Source organism: Malaclemys terrapin, chromosome 3 (assembly GCF_027887155.1).
Source record: "Malaclemys terrapin pileata isolate rMalTer1 chromosome 3, rMalTer1.hap1, whole genome shotgun sequence".
Taxonomy (NCBI): domain Eukaryota; kingdom Metazoa; phylum Chordata; order Testudines; family Emydidae; genus Malaclemys; species Malaclemys terrapin.
Genome location: NC_071507.1, coordinates 71,636,236 through 71,663,856, shown reverse-complemented (window position 1 = coordinate 71,663,856; position 27,621 = coordinate 71,636,236).

Sequence of the window (27,621 nt, the reverse complement as noted above, 5' to 3'; positions counted from 1 at the left end):
ATTTCTACCTTATTTTCTAGCTGTAAGAACTTTACATTAGCAAATAGTATTTTGAGGAAATATACTCAGGAACATTAATGCAATACCAATTTTTATCCAAGTATTGCTTCTTGTGCTTATGTTTCCCCTAAATCAAGATTGGCACATTTTTCACTCTAACACCCAGCACCATACTATAACTGCCACAAGGAATTATTCAGAACAGAAATAATGGGAAAATAGCATAACTTGGGCCAGCTCATGAATTAGCATTCAGGTTTAAATGCTTTCAAATGTTGGAACAAAATGCCAAGCCCCAAGCAATATGTTTGTGATGCTACATTATCAGTAACCTGAGATGACACATTTTAAAATGAGACCCAGACAAAGGGAAACAAAAATCCTTTGGATTAGAATCCACCTAAACTGCAGATTTTAGGGCCTGATTTTTATACAATTAGATGAGCAACAGCAGACATGATATGAGCGAGCAATGGTGCACCGTTATTTGTGAGGTTAAATCCATTAAATAATGTTTCCTATACAGAGAAAGAAGCGCATTCTGGGTTATATCATTCCATTTGCCTTGCAGGCAAAAGAGCAAGAACCTGACAAATCCAAGGGGACAGAGGGCATGGAAAAGGATACAGTACCCCTCTAAGGGCAGTATGGTTTACTCTACAAGAGGGAGAAGAAAGGGGCTATGGGGGAGTCAGTTGGCACTCTACGGTATCATAATGCCACAAACCCTAGCCAACTTTTTAAAAGTGTTAATGCTGACTTCATCGAGGGAAGAGGTTGTGGAGGCCTCCATTACTGCTCCCTGGATTCCCTTATCACAGGGTGGGAAAGGAAAAGGCTTTGTGGCTTCACTTAGACCCTTGTCTCATTGACCAAGGAGAAAGGTGTGACAGAACCATGCCACCAGTGCTTGGCACTTGTCTCCTTCAGGTTCCACCAGGCCCTATCATCCCTCTCGCTATTCCCGGCACATCATAAGTGCAATGAATTAATACTGGTCAACAACATTAAGAAGAACAGGAAAGGATTTACTAAAATCCAAAGATAGATAGTTAAGGTCATCAATGTTAAAACTCAGAAATAAGATACACATTTTTAATGGTGACAACGTTGGAACAGATCATCAGGAAATGTGGCAAAGTCTCTGTCATATGGATGTCTTTCTAAAAGATATACTAGAGCTCAAACAGAAGTCATGGAGCTAGATAATCCCTTCATGAAATTCAGACTGGAAATAAGGCATACATTTTTAACAGTGGGAATAATTAAATAGGGGAACAATTTACCAAGGATTGTGGATATGATTCTCAGTTCCCTCTGATCAGGGATTTTTTATTTATTTATTTTTACTATAATTCATTATTTTCTGACTGTACCTTTGTCCATAACTGTAGGAACTATTTAGCTCAGCAGAACCATATCCCTGGTAATATTTGGGCTCATTTATCATGTAAATTAAATGTTACATTGCTACCATCCCTACTAGCCCTACTGAAAGCTTTTGCTCTGATTTACAGAGGTATAGAGTGAGTACAAGCTTACACTGGCTTCATTTGGACCTGTAAACATCTCTGTGTTTGGGTATTGGACAATTCAGAGGGGATGAGCCAGCCTGACTGATAAACATCTTCCACATAAAACAATGGTGAATAAGTTTAGTGGTTGATCTTTAAATTTTTTTTTTAAATCATCAACTTTTCATTAGTCTTTGCAATACCAATAGACACAACATGACTACATAAGGGACTGAATTGTCTGATAGATGAAAACAAGATGTTATTCTTAAAGTCTTTCATGTATTGATTGTTAATACCAAAAATATTTAACCAATACAGACAAATCAGAATTTCATAAAGCATGAATCATACAGGGATCTGCAAAAGTGAACACTGACAAATTGACCAAAACAGAGTACAATGACTATGATTGACTGGACACCAAGCTGAGTTTTAACTGTTTGTGCTTTCTTTTCCCTTTTTGTTTTGGTGGTGAAGGAATATTATATTTCCTATACATATTTCACAACTTCAGACATGATAAATGAAATGAACTTCTGTACATTTGTGAAATTGAAGCATGTAGTGGTTCACTTTGTGAACTTCCATCCTGTATAGACTCCTATGTGGTTTGCACAGTTACTGTACAACCTCCAGCAAAGCAAAACTGCTTCCTTCCAGGCATGACTAACACTGGTGTAGTAGAGATGGGGCGGGGAAATCACTTCGGGTCAAATTCAGCGCTGGTCTAAGCATGCTGAATTCTACTTACGTCTACAGAGTTTTGCCTGCATACACTATGGCTATTTTTTGTATTACTGAAGCTGATCTTGGTACTGAATGTGCTATGAGCTATCCAAAGTTTATAGTATTGTTTTATTGTTCAGAGGTTTTATTGTTCAGGTTATGCTTGTTGTTTGACATTCACATAGCACCAATATAGAGTCAGAGTTGTTATATATTATGTATTATAGCATTTATAGAACAAGAAAAACGTTTTTCACAACCCAATCCTAACACACATGCTAGGTTCTCTGGAGCAACACGGAGCAATTTATAAATGCAGTTGCAGTCCATGTATGCCCGGGAGGACTGAATGCTGAGCAATGATTACATAGTTCCTATAATCTGAATGAACTTTAAGACCTAGCTGTGAATGTATTCACAACAGCAATATTAATTATGTATAATGTATTGTGCCTCCTTTTTTTCCCTCAATTAAAAGCATTGCTATATTAAAAAGTGTTAATTGGTAATTGCATGAATGGAAAATAGCTCATAGAAATTTTGAACAAAAGGATAACCTTAACAGAATTTTAATGCCTTTTGAAATATGATGAAACAGCAATTTAATCCATTCAGTTGCAGAGTTTTTGGTTGCATTCATGAAAATTTACAGGTGTTCTCATTAACCAGAGGTCTTTTCTATTGTTCAGTGACTGCAACAATATATGGAGAATTACATGGAAAAATAATTTGAAAATAAGGAATGCAGAGTCTGAACAAAGCGTGCCACCCTAGTTCATACCACAGTCTGTGTGCATACAGCATTCTCTGCAAATCAGCCTGAATTTACTATGTCTTGCATTTTCATAAAAGCCACAATCTAGCTATGATTTTGTGCCAACTGATTACAACAGGAGATTTGCCTAAGTGACTGCTGTAGCAAGTCTTTTCACCTTTCTCTGTTCATGTGGGTGTAGGTCACTTGCCATGCTCATCTAGGTATATCTCACTTATTTCCCTGCCATTGTGGGGACCTCGATCCCTCCTATTATCAGCCTGTGGCACATAATATAGTCTAGTAGGATTTCCAAATTTTGGCTGGAGATAATCCTGGAGATTTCATCACATGACAATCTTTAATTAAAGATTAATCTTTAATTCCTGGAGACTCTGGGACAATCCTGGAGGATTGCCAACTCTATAGTCTAGTCTCCTGTGGGCTATAACACTTCGGTCTAGTTTCAGTTGTTGAGTTTAGTTTTAGTTAGTTTAGGGTACTGGTGGTTTGTGATATAAAGGAAGTGAGACTAGATGATGGTCCCTTTTGGCCTTAAATGCTAGGACTCTATTGGGCCCCATTTTTGTCAGAAGCACAAAGACAGGATATGATATGATGTAAACTGTGCTACCTCATAGCATCCAGGGTTGCACCCACATTTCCAAGCTATCTGTGTTTTACTAAGAAAGATCAGACTGACCCCTAGGTTTACAGGCCCTTTGATAATGATGCCTTGCCTTTTCCTATTTACCCTCAAAGTACTGGTGTAATCCAACACCTCTGTCATCAAGAATGACCCTATTTCTCTAGATTTTTTTCTACAAGTTTACCCTTGTAGAAAAGATCACGCTGAAATGTGTTAATTGCCTCAATTACCTTAAGTAATGCATTACACTGTCACAACACTGACAGATTATGTTCTCTGGAGTTCATAAAATATCCAGTCTTGGTTGCTTTAATGTTCTTTTCCAACATCCATCAGATGCTATTCACACACACACTATAAAAAAAATGTGTATATCTATAGATTTGCAGATTCGGATGAAATCTAAAGGGCAACTGTTCACAATATGTGCCCTGAAACACAGGAGGTGCTGGTCTAATGTCTTAAATACTTTAAATAAACATCCTCCCTTTCAGATGCTAATTTAGACCTTTTCAGGATTCATTTCTAAACAATTGAAACAATTCTCTTAATAGACTATGGAGATTCATAGATTCCAAGACCAGAAGGGACCATTGTCATCATCCCGTCTGACCCCCCTTTTACAACACAGGCCATAGAACTCCCCCAAAACAATAATCCTAGAGTATACAGTTTAGCAAAAAATCTAATCTTGATTTTGAAATCGCCAGTGATGGAGAATCCACCACAACCTTTTGTAGATTAACCATTGGAACAATTACTCTCACTGTTAAAAATTTACACCTTATTTCCCATCTGACCCAGCCATTGGATTGTGTAATACCTTTCTCTGCTAGATTCGAGAGCACGTAATAGAGTAGTTGCTAATTCTGCTACTTGGTTGGCAATCCTCACAAATATTTGCTTTAATAAAATAATAATTGAAGGTCACACTAGTTTCTTCATCTAAAGATTACATCTAAAGAGTTGATTGAGCAGGAAGGGTGGGCACATGGTACCTAGAAAAAGGTGGCAGTTTAACTCAAAATTTGATATATTTATTCATCACTATTTTAATTCCCCATTAGGCACAAAAATAAGAATAAAACTAAGTTTTCTGGATGCCTATTGTATCAAAAGATTAATTTTTATGGCAAACAAAGAGATAATGAGAGTGATGCCCAATTCTCCCAAAACAGACTTTACCTCATTGTGACAGAAGCATAGCAGCAAGGCCTAGCACAGGATGTAGAGAACTGAGCGAAACCCTAACAGAAAAGTTAGACAACATTTAACAGACATTCATATGTTCCCTCAGAAACCATGTTTCTGATGTCCGTTTCCAAATGTCTTGCACAGAAAACGATCTACAGAAAGTGGCCATTGAAACAAAAGAAAAAGGGGAAAATCACTTCCATTACACTGAGAATGTAGTCTGGGAAACAGGTCAAGAAGGAACAATCTTTATATAGCACCACAAAAGGTTGGGAAGGTAAAAATATCATCCCTTTTCTTCAGAAAATGCTCCCAAGTCAGGCCCACTGCTGGTTTTTAAGTGCTTTGGCCATTTGTATTGCCTTACTGGTTGCCAGTGAAAAAATTTAATGCACTGGTGGGGGGGTGCACTCCCTGATCCCCCATCTTGAGAGTGAAGGGGGAGGAAAAGTTCAGTGGGGACTTTTCATTAGGTTATTCCTTTAAGAATTGGGCCTCCCTTGAAGGACTTTTTGGCTTCCTTCCCCTCCTTCCTGGCATACTCCAGGGTTGGCTGGACTCTTTAGCTGACATCTTGATAGGAGGAATGCCTGGGGGAGGGTTATTGTTGTGGGGCCACCTTCCCTGCCAGCTACTGTGGATTTGACAAGGGCCCTGAGCCACCTTCCTCCCTCGATGGACAGGGGTGAGGAGGTAGGGAAGGTGTGACATTACCCAGAGTACAATTCAGACAGCTAGACAGCGGTCCCCTCTCAATTCCCCAGCCTGGATTGCCTTTTACACCTCTTTTCTGTGACAGCAACCAGTCCTGGTCTGCTCTCACACAGCCTCCAACACGTAAATCACTCCCAGCTATACTGTATGAGTGCTATAGCCAGCCACTCAGGAATTGCTTTTCAAGGCAACAGCAGCAAACTCCCAGTCCCAGACTTTTCCCCAGAAATGTGAGTCTTCTACTGCCCAGCACCGTCCTGGACAATACAAGCTCATATAAAGTCCATCATTTATTAATTGATAATGATATTCATAAATCTTGCTATCCCAAATGGAGCTTCCCAAACACTTCAATCCAACACACTGGTTTAGGTAAAAACAACAAAACAAATTTATTAACTACAGAAAGATAGATTTTAAGTGATTACATGTAATGAGGCATACAAGTCAGAATCGGTCACAAGGAAATAAAAGGTAAAATGCAACTAACACCTAACTTGCAAGCAAAGTGAATACAAAATAAAGGTCTCACTCACCACATGTTCTAGCAGTCTTACTGGCTGAAACCCTTTCAGTCAGGATCTCTCCCCCAGGTCTAGTGCTGCTTCCTTTGTTCTTCGGGGGTTGATAATGCTATGGATAGAGAACAAGGAAGAGATGATTTGGTGCATCTGCATTCTCCTCCTTTCTCTTGCGCAATAATCATTTCCAGCTGATGTTCAGGAGACAGAAAATCTGTGCAGCCAGGAACCTTAAGCTGCTTCTTTGTCAAAGAAGAGATTGGACAAGATGACTTCTTGAAGTCCCTTCCAGTCCTATGATTCTATGAACATGTAGATTTTTTTGCCAGTACCCTCCTCTCCTGCGAAGAGTGGCCACTTAATCAGGTGGTGGTCCATCTGATCTCATTGTCACCTTGCTGAGGCATTGGCTACCCTTTTGTCTCTGGGGAACTTCTGTGTGACTGCCCTCCAAAACATGTTGGAACACGTCTTGTTAATATCATACAGTGGAATCTTATATATGTACATACAATGTTGCCATATTTTTCCAGAACATAATCAGCAAATCATGAGTTTTCAAAGGATACCTTACTTACACAGTATGCTTTGTACAAAATTTAACACAGTCTTACAAAAGGGGTAAACTTATGAGTACAGACTGCCACAAAAGGTAAAAGACAAAGAAGCTATGAACCACTCCCTCAACCTAACATTCACTGCCACCTGTATGAAGGGGGTGAAGGAGGTCAAAATGCCGATGCATGGGGAGGGGCAACTGAGAGGGGAAAAAAAGAAGGTCAGGCACGGGGTGGGGGCATGACCAGAGGCTGGTTTTTCCTCAGTCTTGGAGGTGGCAACCTTACCCCCCTGTTCTTTTCCCTCTGAGAGAGAGAGAGAGAGAGAGAGAGAGAGGTCTGTGAAAAAGGAAGGAACATATTAAGTGCAAGGCCAACATTTGAATGTCTGCACTTCAGGTGATAATAATAATACTTAGTTCTTATATACTTCTTTTCATGAACAGATCTCAAACTGTTGATAAGTTTTTGATAATGAACACAGCTTGAAAATGGGATCAAGATTTCTATCTTTCCAGTCTTTTCAGCAGAGCTCAGAGGGGAAAGGGGGCAGTATTTATGGGGCTGGAGCTGGTTCTGATTTTTGGTCTCAGATATCCAGCAATCTGCACCATGGATATGGCTTTTTTCTACCAAAACTTTTAAGACTCCAAATGAAGTGTAACAAGCGCATTCCAGAAACATAGTCCTGAATTAACCAGAAGCAATACAACGTGTGCCTCCCTAAATTAAACCCTGGTCAGGCAGTAAGAATTAAAATGGAGGACTGCCTTTAGTTTTGCTTGCTTTGTTTTCCCCTCAGTAGAAAAATGTTGCTGGTGACATTTTATGATATCGTATTTCTCATTTATGAATTAGAACAACAGCATTCCCCTAGTTAAATATGTTTGACAGATCGTTTGTAAATATAGTCATAACTATTTGGTCTTTATCCGGTGAGGTAAATGATTTAGTGTCCCACTTTTTTTTTGCGCAATTGGTGTTAATGTAAATGTTTATAACAAAATTTGGTAATAAAGTATTATTTCTTTGAAAACTTTTGGAAGAGCTAAATACTATAAATTTTTTTTTTTTTTTTTTTTTTAGGGAATGGTTAATTTTTATTAAAATGACTCCACCTGCATTTCTCAGACCTTTGAAAGCTGAGTCCCCATTCAGGAAAATGAAAGCAATCAGAATTCCCTCCTCCATTCCTTTACATCTTTGCCATATTGTCGTTAAAGGCAGACCTATCTTGCATGGCAGATACATCTTCCATGCTTCCCGCCCCCACAGGCAGTCCCTCAACTCCCTAGTAGCGTGGGGGGAGTGGGACTGTTCCACACTTTTGGAAACCCTGGGATAGACCATATATAATTGCTACACTTTCATTAAAGAATAATTAATTCATATTAGAATGTTTTACAAAGTTCTTCTGACTAGCCTTCATTCTGAAGTCTGTGTTTGTTTATGTATGGTAAGATGTTCCTAGATGTCTTGGGGGGAGAAAGAGGGTTGTTGGAATCACTGTTATCAAACACTCTGAATTCCTTTATGCTAAACTTTCTCTCTCTTTTTTGTTTCAAGATAAAATTATTTGTATCAAGATCGTATTCTTACTAAAACCTGTAGGGTCACAGGTATAATAGGGAGACCTAGCACAGATCAATAGATTTGTTATATGCAGTTACTTATGTTTTCAGAATAAATGGCCAATTCTAAGACCTCAATCCATATTACTCACAAAAGTATAATATTCATTAAAAATACCATTCCTGGAAAATTCATGCCTTAAAGAACCACCACAGAAAACAGAAGTTTTATGATCTCAAATTATGAAGTGTCAAAACTGCAATGCTGTAAGAAACACACCTGATGAATTTTTTAAAAAACTGAGTAGGATAGGCGAACCTTGCATCTTACTGGTTTAATTCATAAAATGGTACTATTCAATGTATGTAATCTTGGAATGATTCAGAGGACAGGTATATGATAACTAAAAAGGTACCATATAATCTAAACAATTCCTTTTGGGCACATGGCAAAATTCTGAGGTAGTCAAGAAAATTTCTCAAATTTTATCCCTGGAAAAAGATTTCCAAGTGTCACCAGTAGGGAGATGGAACTCGGTTGCAGATAAGGATTCAGGCAAATCCAAGGTTACAAGATCCAACAACAGCAGAGATCTTAGCCAGACCAAAGTTGTTAAGACATTTAACAATTTAAAAGGACATTTGATGACTCAATGACCATGTAAGTCTTATTAGTGAAATGTGCATCCATCATATTCAAGAACAGACTTATGTGGTTTGTGCTACATTCATAGTTCCTTCATGACTGAATGCCGAAATAGACTATTCATTAATTTCTGATCATACCCCAATCTTATTAACCTTAGAGACTACATACAAGAATTTCTAAATTTAAAATCTAAAACCTCTTATGAGGGATGCAGCTTTTTGTACTCAAATTGAAACAACTATACTTTGCTTTGTGAAGGAAAATGATGGTTCAGTTGAGTCTGGAGCTACCTGCAAGGAAGTTAGGAAAGCTACAATTTGGAAGGATGTATCCAGTTGCATGTTACAAGAAAAAGGAAAAGAGACAAAGACAACCCAACTAATAAAGAATTGCTGCAATTGCTTATCAACTCTAAATATAAATGCTGAATGCGTATTTAGCCAAATTGAATTTATTCTCAGAATTAAGCACAGTGCTATAAATGGAGAGATAAAGCAAGACAACAGATGAAATAGAATTAAAGAAAAACAAGCTGCCAACCCCCTAACTCCTGGGGATAACCAGATTTCTATAGATCCTGAAGATATCAATTCAGTTAGCTTTATCACTATCTTTATACTTCAGAAGGACACTTTGACTCAGCTGGTTTTGGCCTATTCATGACTCAGTTACTACCTTTCTGCCAGACCAGGCTCACATTATTTATAACCCAATAACAATTCAGGAATTAAAAAAGGCAGTTCATGACTTGGCACATGGCAAAGCCCTGAAACAGATGGGTTTCTCCCAACTGATTTTTTTATAAAATGTTTCAGAAACAGATAGCACTGATCCTGAAAAGAGATTTTTCAAAACAACGTTAGAAAGGTATCATGCCCCTACATCTGAGAACAGCCTTGAATAATGTAATACATTAAAAAGATAAGCTATATGCTTGTGAAGTCTGGCCCTATATCTTTGCTGAAAATAGAATGCAACATCTTAATATAATATTAATGACCTCAGACCTGTCCACATAAAGGTTAAATAGTGCTCATGAAAGGGATACTCACAGCAGACAATACTAGAGAAACTGTTCACCTTAGTCAAGCTCAAATGATGAATTACACTACAATTGATAGATGCACACCACTTGATAAGATTAAGTGACTTATCTAATTTTCTGTTTTGAATAGAATTGGTTTTGGATTAGCCTCACCCAACTGCATAAAATTTCTATTAATTCACTCTTATCTTCAGTATTAGCAAATATACTAATGTCTACTACATTCCAGTTTGGCAGAGGTACTTGCTATTTAATTTGTCATTGGAGTGTTTGATTATGCTTATTAGACAAAATCTTCATGTAGAAGATGTGACATTCCCCTCTGGTGTTGTCTGGACCGGTGATCTGCTAGGCCACTCCAATCCTTGACTCTGGGAGCCAGCCTTACCCTGCTCTGCTGTGAGAACCCCCACTCCTGGGCTGTTCCTGCACAGTCTCTGGCATGTAAGCTGCTCCCAGCTACTTGCAAGCAAATGACACTAGCCAATATCTCCGGTCCCAGACACAACCCCAGGAGCTTCTGTCTTGCAGTGTCCAGTTATGCCCGCTGGACGCTGCAAGCTTATACAAGTTTGTCAATTTAACAAATAAATTGATATGTACCAGGCTTGGTATCTTAAGGGGAGCCTGACACATTTCAAAAAGTCTTCATTGGTGAGTCTCTCCCAGTGAGGTTGAGCAATGCCCCTGGTGGGGCCTCATGCAGGTGAGTCATATATATATATGGAGATATACCTATCTCAGAACTGGAAGGGACCCTGAAAGGTCATCAAGTCCAGCCCCCTGCCTTCACTAGCAGGACCAAGTACTGATTTTTGCTCCAGATCCCTAAGTGTCCCCCTCAAGGATTGAACTCACAACCCTTGGTTTAGCAGGCCAATGCTCAAACCACTGAGCTATCCTTCCCCCCAGTCATTGCATTGTAGCTCCGTTGCTGGACAATGGCTGTTGATGGGCTGTTTTACACCCTGCCCCGATGTTGGTTACTTTCCTTACAGTTGCCTCTGGGGAATTAATATCTGGCTGATTCCCCCAACATACAACATGTTTTAGTGACAACCATACAACACAATTCTCATAACTCCATATGCATTAATGATATACATATATGGATAGAGAAATGACTTTCAGCAGATCATAACCTTTCCCCTGATACCATACAAGGCATGCTTTATATGTAAGATCACGATTATATGAAAATGAGGAATATAGGGGTTACAGCATGCTCCCCCAAGGTACAGAATGTCACAGAAGGTATAAATATTGGCAAGAAAACATAGTAAACAATTATTCTGATGATATATTGATGATCCTTAAGAACATGTCCACATCTGTGACTCTACTTTATGACGAAGTTTGGACACATCTGAAACCATGTCTTCTCACTTTTTCCAAGATGCACTGAAAAAAGTAATTGAAGAATAAAAGTTGTCCTGGTGCCTCTGAGTACTTCCAGTGCAATTGGCTCTCCTCCCAAAGAGTCAAATGGAAGTTATATTTTGCTTCTTACTGGTATTTTTAATATGCTGCTGCAAAGATCTGAGAGAGAACAGATTGTCTTACAGAGCTGCGCCAGGCACACCTGAACTAATACCCTGTGAAAAACATTACATATAATCTAGAGAAAAAAGTATGGTATCAGTGATTGTACCTCTTGGGAGAAAATATTTGCAAGCATCCTGGAGAAGCAAATTAAAGAATCTATGTGGGAGTATGACATGAGCCATTAGGCAACAGAAGACTAAAATAGTATCAGTCTCTCCACAGACACACCATAACCACTTTTTTAGCAAAATTTTGGCTTATAATACAAACAGCATGTATGATCTCCTGACCTCATATGAACTCCTCCCCCACAAAAAATTCTACCCTAGATATACAAATTATTTGCACTCTTGGGGTTTGTAATCGTCATCAATGATGTAGTTCTTTGCTAGTATTTTTTGTAGACATAAACCTTTCATGCTTCTGTGGCTGCCCTTCAGCTGTAGTAAATCCCCAGTCCCGGTCTTAAAATTAAATGTATTTTTGAATGCAAACACTGTGTTCCAAGCCTGCTTAGGGGCTAACTCCTGCACAACTTATTCAATGAGTAATTCCTTTGACTTCAACTGGGCTATTTGAGTGAACAGAACAGAATGTGGTCTTCCAATTTAAACAATTTTATTTCATAAGATTTTCTAAACATGTTATAGCAAACCAATATAGATTGAATACAGTCTCAGAAGACCAGTAAGGTAATATCTATCTTATGGAAAGAACCACAATATTTCATATACTGCAAAGCATTGGGCTGTTTCAGTGTTCAAGAATAACTAAATCAATTCAAAGGAAATTCATGAAACCCAGTGATTCTGTTGAAATCACTAGTGTTTAACAAAACCTCACGGTTGTCTGTTAAGATATGTCCTCACAGCCAGACGGGGTCAACACACTTGGCCTAACGGGGTTCACGCTAGCGCTCTAAAAACAGCTGCATAAACAGTACTTTGAAGTTGCAGCAGGTCAGGCTCTGAAATCCATCCCCCACCCTAGGCTTCAGAGCCTGAGCTGCAACTGCAAAGTGCTTTCTAGATAGCTATTTTTAGAAGTGTTAGCATGAGCCCTGCTAGCCCAAGTCTGCCCACCCAAGCAGGGAGACTCACTTCCACAGGCTGTGCAGACATATTAAAGTCAATCCTCTCTCTCCTTTAAGATTAGTAAAGGCAATTTTTATGTTTTTCCATATACAAAGAGCAAACATAAACCGACCTGCAGTCTATAATGACTTATATTAAGGAAAATAAGAAAGAACAAAACTTAAGTCTTCAACAGAGAACATAATGTCATCTCTATAAAAACCAGCTTCACAGAAAGGTAGACTTAGAAATGTAAAGGGCCAATACAGAGGAAACAGTCATAACAGTTACATAGCTACACATTCCACAAAACCAAAATAAATTACCATATAAAATTATATTAAACTCTTTAATGTAAGTGTCTGTGAAAAATCTGAAAACCTGGTTCTAAAGTGCACCTCTAGATCTCACTGGATGAGATTCTAAAGAAGCTCTGCTTTGGTTATTGAAAATGTAATGATTTAGTTATTCTCTTCATTTTAAAATAGTTGTAAATAGCTACAAGAAATGGAAGTTTTGTGCATTTTATTCTCTCTTTTTAAATGTTTATATAATGTAAGGATAACTGACCAAGAGAATATTGTTGTGTTTATTTTAAGTATGAAAGAAAGATAGCATGAACTGACAGAGGACTTGATAAAGGTCTGTTCAGAAACTAGTGCCAGTATCACCAGCTGAAGATCCCTCCAGTTGTATACAGAAGGCATAAACACATCCCACGTATGTGGTCAAGAGGAGTTCCATGGTTCAGGAACTGTAAAGTTATACTCATATCCAGAATGAAACAGAAAAGATAATTAAAGAAATTCTTAAGCAACAAGAAGGTTGAAACTGGAGCAGCCTGGTGGGGATAAATGGGCTTGATTTGGCTTCACAGAATTGATAGTTAATATTTTAACTAATTTCTAGTAATTACTTCCATTTTATTAAATTATTCTTTCCTGAGTGTCAGACTAATACTGTAAATATGTTAATGGTGGGAATTGTGCATTTCAAGATGAAAATATCTGTCTGGAACTCTAACACCTAGAAATCAATTAAAATTAAAAAAATTAAAGTTCAAGGTTAACATGCAGCACGCCTTGTGGACTTTGCTTTTATTATAAAAGGATTTCGATGAACCTCCAGAAAATCCTAAACCTAAGGGAAATAGGTAACAAATTGATAGTAGAGAGTCGTGATATTAGGATAAAGACAAAGTGTTAAAAGACATTGGGGCTGATCCCTTACAGAACTGTAAGCCAGCAATAACTCCACTGAAGCCAATGGATTTACAGTGGTATAAAAAAAGAGAATCAGGCCCATTAACTTGCTGTATACCATACAACCATAGGTATGGTATACCTGTATATCATACAACAGTCATCCTAGTATGTACACCTGTAGCAACAATATCACTTGTTGATTGAAAGCCCCCCACCCAGCAACACAAGAGTGGTCCAACATGTGGGGCACTAGAAAATAATATTGTAAGACTATCCTGCATTGTCATAAGGGTGGGATAGTAGGTAGAACTGAATGAATCCCGAAGGGTTTGGTAGTGTAATATACTCAATCTGCACCCTGCAAGGTCCAATTTACAGGGATTGGATATAAGCCATCTATGTGACAATATGCAAGGACTCTACCTAGTCCAAGGGTGGGCAAACTTTTTGGCCCGAGGGCCGCATCGGGTTTCATAAATTATATGGAGGGTCGGTTACGGGAGAGAGTCGTGGCCCAGCCCCCACCTCCTATCTGCTCCCTCCGGGACTCCTGCCCCATCCAACCCCACCTGTTCCCAAACAGCCCCTCTGGAACCAATGCCCCATCCACACACCCCAGCTCCCTGTCCCGTGACCGCCCTGGACCCTCGCTGCCCCATCCAACCCCTCCTCTCATTCCTAACGGCCCCCCTGGGACCCCTGTCCCCATTCAACCCCCTGTTCCGCCCCGACCACCCTGACCCCATCCACACCCCCCGTCCTCTGACCACCAACCCAAACTCCCCTGCTCTCTGCTCCCTTACTGCGCTGCTTGGAGCACAGGTGGCTGGCAGTGCAACAGCGGGGCCACACTGCCACTGCCACTACCACACAGCTCAGAGCACCGGGTCAGGCCCGGCTTTGCAGCTGTGCTGCCCCAGGAGCTCACAGCCCCACCGCCCAGAACATTGCACAGGAGCGAGCGAGCTGAGGCTGTGAGGGAGGGGGAACAGCAGGGGAGGGGCCAGGGGCGAGCCTCCCGGGCCAGGAGCTCGGGCAGGACATTCCCGCGGGCTGGATGTGGCCCACAGGCCGCAATTTGCCCACCTCTGACCTAGTCCCTGGAATATAAGGAGAAAGAAGGAGAATGTCTGGGAGAAGGAAGGGCTCCCTCCACATGCTCTGGCAGTTGGGAAGATAGAGTGGGAAGCTTTTGGCTTGTTACTCTTTTTTTGCTTATGTTACATTCTTTGGTCTGTGTGTATGAAGAGTCTCTCCTTCATAACACACCCATTTCTGCAGTACTGCTTCCTAGGTAGTCATTTACCATTTTGTATTTGTGCACTTGATTATTCCTTCCTATGTGTAATATTTTGCAATTGTCCTTATTGAATTTCATCCTATTTCATCAGTTTGTCAAGATCATTCTGAGATCCAATTCTGTACCCCAAAGCGCTTGCAACCCTTCCCAGCTTGATACTGTCTGCAAACTTTGTCTACTCTCTCTGTCATTATCCAAGTAATTTATGAAGATATTGAATAGAATCAGACTCAGGACAGATTCCTGTGGGATGCCCTTCCAGATGGATTGTGAACAATGGATAACTACTCTTTGGGTATGGTTTTCCAGCCAGTTGTGCACCCACGTAGGTTCATCTAGGCCAGTGGTCCCCAACGTTTTTCATCTGGTGGGTGCCAGATGACAAGCCATGGAGGACGAGCATCCGCCGAAATGCCGCGGACAAGCGGCAGCGTCAATAGGTGTCGCCACCGACAAGCAGTGTCATCCAGAGGCGTTGCTGCCAAAAATCGGCGGCGACACCTCTGGATGATGCTGCTTGTTGGTGGCATTTCGGCGGATGCTCTTCCGCCAGCCAGTACGCGGGTGCATTTAGACGCCATGGCACCCACGGGCACCACATTGGGGACCCCTGATCTAGGCTATATTTCTCTAGTTTGTTTATAAGAAGGTTATGAGAGACAGTATTAAAAGCTTTACTAAAGTCAAGATGCATCAGATCTCCTGCTTCCCCTTATCTACAAGGTTTATTATCCTGTCAAAGAAGAAAATTAGGTTGGTTTGACAGGATTTATTCTTGACAAATCCATGTGGACTGTTTCTTATTACCTATTTTCTTCCAGGTGCTTACAAATTGATTTTTTTTTTAATTATTTGCTTAGTTATCTTTCTGAATACTGTAGCTTAAGCTGATTTAATCATCCCGTACACTTAGCATGCTTGTAATTACTTTATTACCTCAGTACCGTCTAACTTTAATAAGATGAAAGCTATAGCTAGCTGTTCCTAGTTTTCATCTCATTATCAAAGTAAACGTTTTGGTATATAAGTAGTAATCAATAGTCTACAGGAGTTCAGTCAGCAGAGAAGCTTTCAATAATAACTGGTTATCCCTAGGGCTTAAGGTGAAAGGACCAGTGATAACATATAATGCTAAATTATATAGTGCCGGAGCCCCAGAGAAGCGATCTGAAGTTAGTAGTTCTAACACATGTGAGAATCTTCTAAATCTCTCATGTGTGATCTCACCATAAGAGAAAGCATCCATATTCAAAACCTAATACTTTACCAGAAAATTTTATCCAATTGAAAATCTGCACAACAGCAATAATGAGATTTCACACAATAATAATAAATACACATATAGTATCAACATAAAACATGTGTAATTCAGCTTTCATATGCCAAACTTTAAACTAAGTAGCAAGGCACATCCAAAGCATACATGTAGTTAATCAAAAGGCCATGGGGGGGCATGTAAAATACCATTTTTACAACATTAATATTCTCTGTAAACTTCAAATAAGCCATTTACGATTCCAAAAAGTATTTTATACTGGTTTTGAACTTTATTCATATTTTACAGCCACTTATTAACCTTCTAGGAAAAAGATTGGCACCAATGCATAAAATTTAATGAGGTTAGCTTGAAAAGAAGTGTGATTCTCAATTTGAAAACATGATGTGTCCGTGATAAGGGGATTTAGACTATAATAGTATTTTAAAAGGAAACAGTAAAAAGCTACTCACCCAAACAAAAGCACCACAACAGTTCCCACAGTGAGTCCATGATACTGCTCATAGTCAGTGTAGCCACTCTTGTTTTGGTATCCTCAGCTCAGTGGTGACTGCATAACCAAGTATTAACATAATTTGTGAGGTCCTAGTCTCGAAATGCAGGTCCATGCAGTTTTATAAACATAAGTGAAGATACCCAAGGAATCAGAAGTCATGACCATGTAGGAGCTATTATTAAGTTTGTATGGCAGAGCTGCCTAGTATTAATTTTGTATAGGTCAACAATGGTTTTAATTCTTGAAGGATTCAACATCCAACTTCATTGACATAATTGCTTGTAGGTAGTTATAATAGCAGTAGTTTGCAATTTAAACCATTTGCAGAGAGAGGTTACTTCTAACTCAACGTTAGAACCTTTCAATGAAGATGCCATGAATATGTGCAGAAGTAAATGCGGCAATACCATACCATGTCACCTTACTTCTGTGCTGCTGCTGGCAGTGCTGGGCAGTGGGAGAGTGGCAGCTGCTGGTCAAGTGTCCAGCTCTGAAGGCAATGCTGCCAGCAGCAGCACAGAAGTAAAGGTTGCATGGAATATACAACTGTATGAACACATCTGCGAAATTTGCTCTTTATGCTCTGACCAACCTGCAAAAAAAATGTGTGATTTCTCTGCAATTTAAGTAGACCCTTACTTATAACTTGGCCAACTCAGAAGGACTCACAGACTTTAGTGCCAGAAGGGACCATCATAATAATCTAATCTGACCTTCTGCACATTGCAGGCCACAAAACTACACCCACTCCTGTAAGAGACCCATAACCTCTGGCTGAATTACTAATGTCCTCAAATCACAATTTAAAGACTTCCAGTTACACAGAATCTATCATTTACTCTAGTTTAAACCTGGAAATGACCCATTCCCCATGCTGCAGAGGAAGACAAAAAAATCTCCAGGGTCTCTGCTAATCTGACCTGGGGGAAAATTCCTTTCCCGATGCAAATACGGTGGTCAGTTGGACTCTGAACACGTTGACAAGAGCCAACAGCCAGACACCTGAGAAAGAATTCTCTGTAGTAAGAGTCCTCCCCACTTAGTGTCCCATCATCAGCCGTTGTGGATATTTGCTACTTGTAGTCCCAGATCAGCTATATGCCATTGTAGGCAGTCTCATCATACCATCCCTTCCATAAGCTTATCAAGCTCACTCTCTGAAGCCAGTTAGGTTTTTTGCACCCACTGCTCTCCTTGGAACGCAGTTCCAGAACTCCACTCTTCTGACGGTTAGAAACCTTCCTCTAATTTCAAGCCTAAACATGTTGATGGCCACTTTATATCCATGGATTTAACTATTGCCAATGCTCATGATTTTAATCGCAAGTCTCACAATATTTGGTACTTTTCTTAAGAAACCCTAGCTGCTGGAATGAGAAGATTGTATGAGAATCTCAGCTTGCATTTTTTTTTTAAATAAGCTTTTAGATCTCAATTGTGGAGAAAAGCCTGAAAACATGAAGTGAATGCAACCAAATGGCTCAGAAACCAGAAGCAAAAAAAAAAAAAAAAAAAAAAAAAAAAAACACACACACCACACACCTCATGACTTAAGTCAATCTGATGATTTTTTGGACTTGACATATGACATCGGAATACTGGGAGTATGCAATCCTGGGACTTTCACTGGCATAAAAAAGGCACTTTTTGGACTCCTGACAAATTTCAAGTGGTGGTATGTAAATTTCTTCAAATTGGAAAAAGGTTGATAAAGCGTTAAACAACATAATTATTAGGGGTACACTACCAGCTCTGCCTAGAGTAAACTGATGGTCTCAAAGCTATACAATGACCAGACCTGCCAACTCAGTGATGTCTCTTTCTAGACTACTGGTTTTCAAACTCTGCCGTGGATCTAGAGGGTCAAATTTCTAAATATCTATCCTCTTTTTGGTGCTTCTCTTGTGTACATACATGGTGTGAAAGCTTTTCTATCATAAGGACAATTCAAACATTACCACAATTCCATAGGAGGAGGTATCATACATTTCCAATAATGTGGAATATAGACTCTAGCTGCTAACAATAAAAAAGTAATTAATTTGTCATCCTGTTTAAAATGCAGATCCTTTTCTTGAACAGCAAGTAAGCAGATCAGGGGATCTCTAGGAAGCTGGCATTTTGTCATAAGATGAATCTTTAATAGTTTCTTCTCAAAACTAACTCCTAGACACTAATTCTCACCACACGTACAAGTATTTTCCACTTTCTTCACAACCCTTCCAAAAGATCAATTCCCCAATAGCAAAAATATGATGGATTTTAACTGGAGTCAAGTGCTACCTACCAAGTAATTTATAAAAAAAATTCTTTATAAGCTACACAAATTGAAGGTGTCTATCCCCTTTCCCATATAGAGACTCACTTATGAAGATCAATTTCTTTGTCCAAATCCCTCTCCCATCGTTTCATCTCAGTTGTTTTTTTGTCAACATCTTTTTCAATCAAAATTGTGTATATATTAGAAATCAAACCTTTTGTTCCAGCTTACTCCCAAGATCAACTCCTCAAATGTGAATAAAGGTCTAGCTAGAACTGCTTCATATCCAGATTTCAGACTCAATCTATTTGCTAGAACCTTGGAATGAATTTTAGCATCCACATTAATTAAATAAATAGATTGGTCTGATGCACAATTGGTCAGATCATTTCCTTTTTTAGGAATGACCACAATTTTGCCTCTTTCCATGAATCTGGAATCTCATTCCCCTGCAATATACCATTAAACAATACTGTTAAACTACCAACACTTACTTTAAAGCTCTATAATTCCCCCCCACCCCAGAAAACCCACTGGGACCTGGAAGTTTTATTGAATTTTAATTCTTACTTATATCTTTAACATCCTCTGCAACAATTTGCCTATCAAGAGCTGCCACATCATCCACTGAGAGCTGAGGAAGTTCCATACTTCTCAAATTTCTATTTATCCTGGTCCTCACATTTTTAAGGCTCTGAATAATTTTGGCTTCCCCTCCTCCTCTGTTCTCATTCGCTCCTACTCCCTTTTTTATGTACCCTGCTCTTCCCAGTCCTTTCTCCAACTCTCTGCTTCCTGCTATCTTTCATACATCCTCTTACATCAGAAGCAACCCTCTTTTCCCTGTGCTCAGAGGCGGCTCTATGTATTTTGCCCCCCCAAGCATGGCAGTCAGTCAGTCTTCGATGGCATACCTGCGGGAGGGCCGCTGGTAACGCGGATTCTGCGGCATGCCCGCAGGACCAGCAGACTTCCCCCAGGCATGTCGCCAAAGGCAGCCTGACTGCCGCCCTCACGGCGACCGGCAGGCCGCTCCCCCGCGGCTTGCTGCCCCAGGCACACGCTTGGTGCGCTGGTGCCTGGAGCCACCCCTGCCTGTGCTCCAACCTCCACACTTTCCTTATTCAAATTCCACCTCAGATTGATTTCTTCCTGGAGTCCTTCCTATTGATTTTTACCAGCAGTGCCTCTCAATCTTCTGTATTCTGATGAATCACCTTGTAACTTGCTCAGGAATTTTTTTTTTTTTAATCTCACTAGATGAAGTGCCAGGCACATATCCTATACAGTGTGCTATAAATGTGATCATTCCCTCAGCACACCACTCTGGTATATTCCCTCTGGCCACAATCATGGTCTCCCAAGGCTTTAAACTGTCATTCATGGAGGACAGATTCTGCTCCTTTGCGATCTATATGAGAGGATCATACTCTTTGTTGGTATGTAGGCAGAGTTGTACACCCAGCTTGTGGCAGGAGAGGGGACTGGCTGGAGCGTTGGGTGACAGGCCTGGCTGGGGGAGGCTGGCCAGTTTGTGGAGGCTGAGAGGATTTCAGCAGCCTGAAGTCAGAGCCACAGAATGCCAATATACTGCTGGCAGGCAGAGGGGACACTCTGGCATCCAAACCCTGAGGTGACTGCCTCACCCCCATATCCAGAGCCTATATAACAACACTGAGATGAGTGGAAATCAGGTTTTTCCTGTTTTCAGCAAAATCATGATGGTTCTCTCCATTCATACCTAGAACATTCCCTGAAATTTTTGAATTGACCGGGGCAACAGGAGACAAAAACAGTCATTGAAGTTAATTCCTGCTGCCTAATGTCAGGGACGTCCCAACCATCCAAACTTGCAACCTCCCTGTTGTCTTTTACTTTCTGCTGTCCTGCCGCCTACACCCAGGCTCTCACTGACTCTTCTCTGTTCTCTAGCGCCATGCTACCTGACTGGGTTATTTTTCCTCAGTTGTGGATTAACTAAGCCACTTTCCTTGTGCCAACTCAGGAGATCCACAGCACAGCCAATTCCATGCTCCTGAAATCTCAAAGTCCCAGGCTTCATCATACAAGGTTCTCCATGTGTCATCATAATGTACCTCCACATACCTACGGCCATTCACCTGCAGGTGGCCTGAAAGAGATTCTTAGGAGAAGGATGTCATTTGAAAGACCTAATTCTACCCATTTCCAATGACAATTTATTATCAAAATTTCCACTAATCAGAGGACCTGGGAGGGCAGTGAGTTCCCCCTGTCAACCCACAGAGGGCAATACCACTGAAATGATTATTCTGTAGGATTTTATGAAGGAAATGACACCTCCCTTACCTTTCTATCGTTAATTTGCCCATGGAATTACACATGCTCCCAGAGTAAACTTTGCAAACACCCCCCACCCCCATTTTACAGAGGGACAAACTGAGCTGAAGAGACTCCTACTTTCCCTGCTCTAGCCACAAGACCACACTCCCCAAGGAGTGAATCCCAGTCCAGCACCTGAACTATAGGCCCACCCTTCCCATTATGTATTCAACACACTTTGCAAACATATTAGCTAATAAGTTCATCTCAGGTCTTGATTTAAACCCAAGATCCCTTTTTAGAAAATGATTTAAAGCTAATTAATTAAATTGAGCCCCTGGCTTATTAAGATCATCATAATAAGGACATGATTTTGATTAGTTTAATGCCTTTTTTAAAACTGTAATCCCCCAGATGGAGCAGTATCATTTGCTTGTTGGCTGAGATCACAGGCAATAAAACCCTGTATTGATTAGGGCTGCCTTCACCCTGTGGTTTGGCTTCAGCTGAGGCACAAATACAGCAGACTCCCAAATGCCTACTTCCAACTGGGCCCCCTGAGAACCTGTCTCTTTTGTCTCCACTTAAAAGCACCCCCACCAGGTCATCTCCTCCCTGTACTGCAGAGGAGACTAGGCTGCTTCAGTATTTAGATATCAATTAAGGATTCATTACTAGAATTGGTCTGATAACTGCTGAGCTGGGTGTGTGTGCAGGCATAGGTTCATTAGCATCTGGAGCAGAGATTCCCAGGATGCAGTGCTTCCCTGCTTTTTCTGGTCCCAGAATTCAGTGTGGTTCTCTGTTCTCCATTCTGTATGTAAGTTGAGATGTCTTAATCTTGTCACCCTTGTCAGGAGGGGTCTAGGTGTGTCTCCCAACACCCTTCACTGCTCTCTGCAAGTTTTCTTTCTGATGGGTTTTGGTTTAAGCAGAGGCTGGGGGGGGAGGAGAGGGGTGTCTTTCATGAGTCTGGCTGGATACTGCACCCTGGTTCCCGAGGAACACAGCGGTGTCTGGTATCACATGGGATACAGATATTACAAGTAATATTAATGCATGCAGCAACTTACAAGCATTTTATAGAGTCTAAACACATCTTTACAAATCTAACACGTATCTTGAATACTAGCATACTGGTGAGGTGGTCTGGTTTCCAGCTATGAATTTGTTAGTGCTCAGCTGACACCTAAAGCCTTGGTAAGAGCTAGCACATGGTGTACCAGCATCACACAGGTTAGAATAGTTGTACAGGAGACCAACACAACACCTGAAGAGGTGGAATTTTAAAAGGCAATTGAAAATGTTCACAAAGCATGAGAGTTTCACTTACTTCAGCTAACAGCTTGTTGGAAATTCACATTAATTATCTGACATTTGCTATTCAGAATTAATTATTGAATTAAAAAAATCCAGCTGGGGAACAGATACTCTATCATGTGACTTAAGGGACGAATCACGAACAACAAACAAGAAATAGTTACTTAGCTAGTTAAAGCAAACAGTTCATGTCCCACCCACCAGGTGAAATTTGTTCACTAAACTATTCAGCAAATACTTATGTATAACGAATACATTTGTGGAAATCTGATTTAGTTCATGAAAGAGTTGCAGACAGAAAAAAGGCTAATTCTAGCACCAATTGTATGCATCCAAAGAGGAAAAAGAGTAGGAAGAATATCTTTAAGAAAGTTTCCTTACTGTTTGTTTGTTCTCCCACATCAGTTATAAAGAACATTAGAGTTTCTGAGCCAAGTCTGTATCTGGGTTTTGCAAACTGGCATTTTCACTTCATTTCTAACAGTTACCGGCTATCCCTATCCTATTGCTTTAATCTTCTTATTTTTAAGTGAATTTATGGCTCACAAAAGTTGCCAGATTGAGCTTCAGGGCTGTCAAAGACAGATATTTATCCACAGAATAGATAGGACAGACAGCAGCAGAAGTTTCCCTACAGCATCCTGTACTTGAACTCAGCACAACAGATGAGATAATTTAGTTTTCACATCCACTTGATTCTTGGCATCTTTGCTGAGACTGCCAATATTCTTGCTAATTAGTGCCAACTGTGGTGCTGATTTTTATAATATGAACACCTGTCATTAGAAACTGGACTCAGACTATTAAGAAAATGGCCACTCTGACCTCTAGCAAACTCAGCTGATTTAACTGGTGACATATAGATGAAACTTCTATTATGAATCCCCTAAACAATCCAGTTTCCCTATTTAATCCTATTTCTCCCCAAAGGGGGAATGCAAATGAATGATGGTAGATCATTTAAAACTCCTGTCTCCCTACCTGTGTGGGCACCTGATATAGCCAAGTAACTCCAAATATGCTAGTGTTTAGTTAGCCCCATGAGAAATTAGTAAGCTTAAAGATACAGCAACAATGATTGAAGAAGTGGTGAGCAAATATAGCTGTGTTAAGAGATTTTCACTGGAAAGAGAATAAGCTCCTTCTGAAAGCACAAACACAACACAACAAGGTCACTATTCCCACCTCTGTGGAAATAACCCATGTAGGAAGTAGAAATTGAGTCGAACATGAAGTTTCCCTGGAATTCTATCTGTGGGTGCGGTTTGTCCTCCCACTTCCCCCAAGCCTTCAACAGAAGAGGCCAGAGGCTCTATCCCAAACCTATGGATCTCAGGGGATCCACAAAAAGCAAGGGATGACCTTTGCCTCTGCTCTGCCGCACAGCCCTCGTCTCCCCTGGGATCACTACTGCCTTTGGAGCCATGCTGCTGGGGCTCCCACAAGAAGTCCCTTCAAGAATGTTGGGGAGGGGAGTCCAGAAGGTGGATAGGAAGGAGCAATAAAAGTTAATGCAGATTTTGTCTGCAGTGGTTTACAACACCTTCCCCCATTGGTTTGCAGGGAGAATCTGGCAGAGACTAGCCTATTACCTTGCCCTACCATCTCCAGATCCTCAGAATATAAATATGCAGATCCCTAGCAGAGACAGCATGTTGTTAAAGTGGCTCCTCCTCTTTGATTGGGGAGGGGAGAGGGAGAGATCCACATATCTCCAGTGTGTAATCTGGCTATACACAGGAATCTGTGGAGGATGGCTCAAAACAGGTAACACAAGGGAGCTAAGAGTAAATACAATGGGATGTAATACTACCTTCTCGGCAAATATTACTCAATTAATGCATCATTAGGAGACGGAGAATACAGCCGGAGGCTTTTGGAAGTCACACGGCTGCTACTCTGAAATTGTTATTTCAGTCCCTTTGAGCTCTTCTGTTAACTCCTACTTCTGCTCTGCTAAATAGAGCATTGGGCTCTGATGGAGGATGAGGAGGTTTTGCTGTAGCTCTGCTAGTGGATAAAATATGAGCCCTGGAGATGGTTGCAATATTGGAGGAAAATCAAATTGAAAATGAAATTAGAGTAGCACTAAAGCACACTATGCCAGCCACAGAGTTTCATTCACTGAGAGACTTGATTCAGCCAGCTACTCGGGGTATTTCTAGTATAATCAAACTCAGAATGGCTCATCAGCAAGTCCGTGTTTGAAATATTAACATACTGTATTCACAATACAGTCTGTCTCATCTGTTCAGCTCTCAAGCCTAGAGCTAAAATAAAGTGGGAACATTGTATTGCTTATTAATGAACTAAAACCAAGCAGAAACCAGGTTTTAGGACACGAAGAAATAACATGAAAAAGAGGCAACGTAAATTACTGATTTCCTCTTTATTTCTTTCCTACTCTTAAGCAGAGAGACAAGTGTGTGTGTGTTGGGGGGAATTAACTAGCTGAGAATAGAGCTAACTGTAGTTTTGGGTCATATCCCCCAAGTGGGGTGTCAAGCTTTTTTCTAGGGGCATACAATTGTCTAAATAATCTATGCTTTCATTTAAAAACAGGGTTCTAGTCCTTCTGGTTGAGAGAAAAACCTTAATGATTTAATGGAATAGCATTGTTTAGTATATGTTATATCCTTTCCAATAATACGTTAATGTATCACATATTTTGGCATATTTTAAATTGTGAAATCATCATATTTTTATGTACTGAATGTAAATATCTTTTTCCCCTCAGTGGAGCAAGACACTCTAGCTGCCTATAAAGGGCCCTGCTGCACACATACAATCATAGCCTTTTTCAAACTCTGCATTTTTGTTTGAGTGTGTGAGGGAGCAGAGAAACTGCTGTCCGGCACAGCAAGGGTTAAAGAAAGAACGGGTTCAGCGAGCCCAGCCCTGCTATACCCGCAGCCAATGCCGGGCCTGGAGGGGGAGAAAAGAAGGGAGTCTGGCTCAGTTGGGGGCTGATTAGGGAGGAGCCAGGAGCTCTGTCGGTTTGCCTGCCTGCCCCAAGGGACGGATCACCGACCTGCCAGCCAACACAGCCACTAAGGCAAGTAGGGGCTCCCCTGCCAGTATTTTAATGGGTGGGGTCTTTTGTTGTTGTTTTTAACATTGAAACTAGGGTGACCAGATGTCCCGATTTTATAGGGACAGTCCCGATTTTTGGGTCTTTTTCTTATATAGGCACCTATTACCCACCCCCAGTCCCGATTTTTTACCACTTGCTATCTGGTCATCCTAATTGAAACAGCATAAAGGATCCTGAAGTAAACATGCAAAGTATTCTGGAATAGATCCTGGCAGGAAATAAAAGGTGCAATTTTAGTGGAGAAAGTTTGAGAATCCTTGTATGCAGAGAGTTCATTACCCATTACCTTTACCAGGATCAAAAAGATAAAGGGAGTCTGTATTCTAGGAATCCATTCCTTTTGCCAACCAGTTGGCTACAGTATATAAAATTCCACACACAGTTTCCAATATATGCCACAAAAAACCCTCCATTATAGTAGCATCATCAGTCTAGAACAATACAATGGTTTTCAATGCCTGCATTTTATTGAAAATACGAGTCCTCTGATCTCTATTCTTTGTGTGTTCTGTATCTTTCTCCCTTCCCTTCCTTTCTAACACTCTGTTCTTTATCTGCTGGTGTCTCCTCTTTTAGTTTCAGGTCAGCAGCTGCAGAAAACTAACACTGTACTCCGGCATTGAAGCACTTCACTGGACCTGCCTGCTGTGCAATTAAATATTATATACACACACACCACAAGACAATTTGTTTTAGTGTGACTTAAAATGACACGAACTAGAGAAGCATTGTATTATATTACAAGAATTTTATATAGAGACACACACAAAAGCACTGATCCTACGTTCTAGGCACCTTTGGCAATATGGACAATCAACCATAGTAAAATTCAGGCCTGACAATACTTCCCTCCCCGCACAAATCACACTCTCTTCCATTGACCTGTAGATGCTTCAGTAATACAAGTGTTTAATACCACCCTGCTCCTTATTTCCCCAAATTCCAGGTAAATAGGTGGGTAGAGCAGCATGCCCTGAAATCAACAAACCCAAGCTAATTCAGACCATTGAAGATGGGGAGAGGGAAGCTTGAAGTCCTTTCCTGGACAACGCAACGCTGGCTGCATTCTCTTTTATACCAAGGAGTCTTCAGATTATGTTGGTCTTCTGACCACAACTGCAACAATAGGATATGGGGAGAGGTATAATTTCAGGCAGGGCCCAAGTCATTGAGGCTTTACAGCTCAAAACCTATATCTTAAACTTCACCTGGGGGGAAAAATAGGCAGAACTGCAGATCCTGTAGCACAAGTTTTCTTTGGAAAACACCACACTGCTTAATTAGTAGGCTACCACATCCTGCACCACCCGGATGACTGAACCCCTTATCATTAAAGTACCCCAAGACGGAAGTTTTCGTTTCAACTATGCAGTTACTAAAGCTGGTTGGGAATTTTCCACCTCAGAGATTTTTCAGAGGAAAATCCAGTTTCTGCAAAATCTGACTGAGGCATGTGGTGTACCAGAGGCGCTGTAGTCTGGCCAACGAGCCTGGCATATATGGGAGAATGGGGGCAAGAGGCATCCAAACTACAACTCCCACGAGGCACCACAGACAGATGCTGTTTAATGTCAGACTGACTCATTACAATTCATTTTCGATTCCAAATGGAAATGCTTCCATTTCAAGAATGTCAAAACATTTCATTTCAGTCAAAAAAAAAATCTCAAAATAAAATGTATAAACATTTCTGAAATCAATATTTTTCATACTTTTCATCCTGAGAAATGTTGACATATCAGAATTTGCTCTGGAGCAGAAATTCCAATTTTCATTCAGCTTTGCAACAACTTTTCTTCAAAACATGACAAACAGAGAAATCAAACTGGATAGTGAGGAGAAAATTCTCTGTTA